The 4,368-nt window shown below is 55.3% G+C and overlaps 1 long non-coding RNA gene across 2 annotated transcripts; it reads left to right on the top strand.

Annotated features, from left to right (window-relative positions):
• Window positions 1-94: 94 nt before the first annotated feature.
• Window positions 95-2,727, top strand: LOC141371316 (uncharacterized). 2 transcript variants are annotated; one of them, XR_012376183.1, is made up of 3 exons: window positions 95-1,061; window positions 1,681-1,762; window positions 2,348-2,727. It is a non-coding gene; the product is annotated as an uncharacterized lncRNA (long non-coding RNA). The 2 variants fall into 2 exon arrangements; XR_012376184.1 differs by lacking the exon at window positions 95-1,061 and adding an exon at window positions 1,278-1,564.
• The last annotated feature ends 1,641 nt before the right edge of the window (window positions 2,728-4,368 follow it).

Raw genomic sequence — 4,368 nt, 5'->3', positions numbered from 1 at the left:
ACACACCCCCCCAGGACACCTCCCCCAGGACACACAGCCCCCCCAGGACACACAGGACACACAGCCCCCAGGACACACAGCCCCCCTCCCTGGACACACAGACCATCCCCTCGAGGGACGAAGTCTGGCCTTTCTGGCACAGGGCAGCTGGGCTGTGGCCCTCCAACATGAGTGGCCCCGGAGACAAGAGGGATGGCCTAGGGGCTCCTCAGACAACCCTCTGGTCCCTCTCACTGCCCTGTGTCCTGTTTTCCCCTTGCACCCAGACACCCACAGTCCAGGCAGCACCCCTTCCCGCCCCTCCCATCCTCTCCTCCCATCTGCACCCGTGGGCTGCTGACCCACCCTGCAAGGCGGCACCCTTTCTGCCCTGGGGCCCTGGGGTCCGAATTTGCCCATGCATGCCCTGCTGGTAGAGTCGGAGTAACTCAGTTTCCGTATGTGGGGGGGTCTCAGGCTGGTGGCCCGTGGTTTGGGACAGGGGCCAGGATCTAATCACAGACTCACAGACCTGGGGCTGTTCATTGCAGCCCACAGACTCAGAAAGAACCCTGCTGCTGGAGAGCCTCGCCCCAGCAGTCCGGGTGTTACCTCTGCACACGGGCACCTGTGGTCACCAAAGCGGGCACTCAGGGAAGTGAGAGCCTCAGCCCTTCCTTTGATCTGGGGCCTCCCGCAGTTCCTATGTCACTCCAGGTCCTTCTGCGACAGACAGTAGTAGGCTGGGGGTGCTGCTGAGGGCGCTCCTCGCCACTGTATCTTAACTCCAGAAACTCAAAGCTGTACCACCCCCTGGAATGGGTCCAATGGTGACCCCCAGAGACATGCCCACGCAGAACTGCGACTGTGACCCTATTTGGAGAACCTTTGCAGGTGCAGTTAAGGACCCTAAGATGAGATCACCCTGGATCTAGAGTGGACCTTGAATCCATGACGAGTGTCGTCCTTAGTGGAGAAGGGGAGGGGAGAAGACAGAGGGTTGGCCACCTGATGGGAAGAGGCTGAAATTGGCGCCACGTAGCTGCGAGCCAACACGTGCTGACAACTGCAGTCACACCCAGGTGCCGGAAGAGGCCTGGGAGGGCCCCCCCCCCCCAGCCCCCAGACGGTGAGGACGTGGGTGTCCCTTGCTGGAGCCATCTATTTCTGGCAGCCCTAGGAAACCGGCACAGCCCGTCGGTAGCTCACATGTCTTTAGGCAGAGGATGGGAGAAGTGGCTCGAAATGAGTGCCAGGCTCCTCCCTGACTCCCTCTCCTAGGTGGGAGGGGGCACGTTCTCACCTCCGGGGCGCAGACTGGGGTTTGAGCCAGGGATGGAGGGCGTAGGCATTACGTGTGTTCCCTACTAAAGCCCAACTTCCTGTCTGTAAGAGGAAAATTACATCTAGTGTGTTAACAACACAGGCCACAGAGAGAAATGCTTCACGGGGTCTCAGAATACCTTGTGTGTCTCCACTGGGGACGGGGTACTCTGCAAGGTGTCTGTGTCTGTTATGGCTTCTTACTGCCAGCCCAGGACAGAGCTCAGCCTCTGCTCAGGGAGCGCCAGATCCTCATGCCAGGGTAGGGAACTTCGTCTGGCACCTGCCAGCCTGCTTACATGAAGCCAGCCCATTACCACTGACTCGCCTGTGCCCTGCCTGGCACAGCCTCATCCAGTTCCTCTGTTTGGCCAACAGCATGAGAACACTCCCAGAAGAGGCCGGGGCCCTGGGGGGGAAGGAAGACCTGAGAACACGCGCATCGCTGGGAGTGAACAGGGTGAGCACCGGCTGTCTCCCGCCTCGCCCCCCAGCTGGGCGCCAGCCCTCCTGGCTGGGACCTCCCGCATCTGGCCCAATCTGATCCGCAACAGCTGGGACGACTGCCCTGTTCTCCAAGCACTTGCTTTAAAGAGGTGGTTCTCCAGCAAAGGGCAGCCGCTCCCACCTCCGACTCCTTGGCAGACCAATGTTATGGAGCCCTGTAATTGATACTTTTTTCCAGATTTAATATTTGCCTAGATAGTTCCTATCAAAGCTGTGAGTTCTCTGTCCAGGAGATTATTCTGCGTTGCAGTAATTTTCACAGGGCAACTGAAGACATAATTGTACGTAATGTATTTTGAATCTAGATGCTTACGAAGAGAATTACAAACATCTGGGGCATAATCTGGCATTCCTGTTTACACTTTGGGTGGGTTTTGCCAGTGGGGAGGGCCATGGAAGAGACAGACAACGTGTGAGAGCAGTTTTTCTAGCGTTCAGTTTACATTTGATTATATTTTCAGTATATTTACCACCCAAACATGCATGCTTTACTTCATAATACATTCCATATTCCGGTTTATTTGTTTCTCTTTCCTAGGAATGCCACTTGGATTTGCTAAAGCACTTTCTACTGTGAAGTATAACTTCTTGTTGTGGAGTGTCCTGGGGCCCGCACAACACTGGGGGTACTCAGCACGGCGGAGATTTGCCCTCTCACAGCTCTGGGGGCTCTGGGGCCGGAGTCTGAGGTCCAGGTGCAGATCTAGGGACTCCTTCCTGCCTCTGCCAGCTTCTGGGGGCTCCAGGCGTCCTTTGTCCCCCAGGAAGAACTCCAGGTCACAGAGGCTATATTCCTTCTAGAACATTAGTGGCAGTCTTAAGGAGTCCTTTAGCTGAAGATGGAACTGAATGGAAGGGAGGAGAGCCCTGTTTGGTCTGGTGTGACCTTGCCACCAGGGGACATGTTCCAGTGCCCCCCTGCCGTCCTTGACCTAGGGACCTGCAGCTTTGGTTCTCCAGAAGTCTGTTCTTCACAGGGGAGAAGAGGTGCCACAGGGGCTCCCTTCAACTTGGGCCTCTCCTCACATCCCTCCTGGTCACCCACGTGGGAAAGAGATGCCCCACCTGGGCCGGCCCCGCATCGGTCACAGCAGGTCACATGACACCCATCCTGGGCACCCTGCCTGTCCCCGCACTCATGGTCAGTGGGTTGACCCTTTCTCCATCCACTGCCGGGTGGAGAGAAGGTGCTGTGGCCCCAGCAGGACATCCTCCCAGGCCGGCAGCCCCTGCAGAGGCACTGTCCCCTCAGGGTTTACCTGCTGTCCCCTCGCCTGCTCCCCTGTGGACATTTGTCCCCATCGTGCTCAGGGGGCTGCGCGGCCTCAAGCCTCGCCCTAGGCCTTCAGCGGCCAGGGGTGGCCAGCCTCATTTCTCCTCTGGCCTTCCGAATAGAGGTGTTGCTTCCGATTCTCGAGTCCCTTAAATTTCTAAAAATCTGTAAATAGTTAATAGAAACTGAGAACTGGGCGTTTTCTCATTGCTACTTACTTTTTAAAGATTCCTCATTGTAACCATCAACTGCTGCCGAGAGATGTCAGAGAGCTACAGCCAGGAAGGTGAGACCCTGCCCCAGGCCTCTTACGCAGCTCTTGTGATCAGCGATAAGGGTCTGTCTGTCTGTCTGTCCGGGGTGCCTGACGCATCTGTGAGTGCCCCAGGGGGAGTCAAGAGCCCCCTCTGCTGTTTTCCCGGATGGGCACACGTTCCAGGGTCTCTCCTTCATACTTCCACTTTCTGTCTCTGTGTTTCTTTCCAGGGAAGGGAGTCTCTTATCAGCAGACGCCATGTTCAGGACACAGGTGATGAAGCAAATGAAATAAAGGGCTATGTGAACATACGGAATCAGAAAGAACCAGCCAACAGTCCTACCAAGAAACAAGTATACGTTTTATTGTCGAGAAACATTCTCTTAAATAACAGCGTCCACTTCTTTCCTTACCGAAACGGCTCCGGATGATAATTTCCTCGCCCATCTGGATCTGACGTAACTATGTTGTGGCCGTTCGACAACTAGAGATATCTTTGGCATTGTCTTCCCTTTGCTTCGTAACTTGTGGGACATCGTGTACAAAAAAAATGTAGATTTACAGAAAAATATGCATATAAATCACTTATTGATCCCCAAACAGGATAAATAACATAGCAAAAACTTTATCAAATTCGTGTCAGACCCGCCCTGCATAATCTCCCGATCTCCCCCGTGCTCGTAAACTAGCACTTCGATGTGAAGAGGAGGTTTACAAAAAGGCCCTCTTGTGAGGTCGAGGACATTTCTCTGTCCCGCTGCTCTCGCCAGAGTCCCCGGGGTTCACACTCATCAGGCACGTGCTGCGCTCTCATGAAAGCAGCTGTGGCAGGGGAAGGCCGAGCTGCCGTCATCTGGAATCTCGCGTCATCCGGAGCTGAGCAGACGGCCATTCCCCCTGGACAAACACACGTTGAAAACAAGAGCTTCATGCACATCCACGGAGAAACGTCAGTCAGGCTGGGTTTTCACTGCACGGAGAGGCTCGGGCACCGTGAGAGATCTCAGCGTGAGAGATCTCAGCGTGAGAG

Source organism: Callorhinus ursinus, unplaced genomic scaffold, assembly GCF_003265705.2.
Source record: "Callorhinus ursinus isolate GAN/ISIS: 27379988/994484 unplaced genomic scaffold, GSC_fseal_2.0 scaffold68, whole genome shotgun sequence".
Taxonomy (NCBI): Eukaryota; Metazoa; Chordata; class Mammalia; order Carnivora; family Otariidae; genus Callorhinus; species Callorhinus ursinus.
Note: the sequence above shows the minus strand (reverse complement) of the source record. Positions and strands in the feature narration are given on the sequence as shown.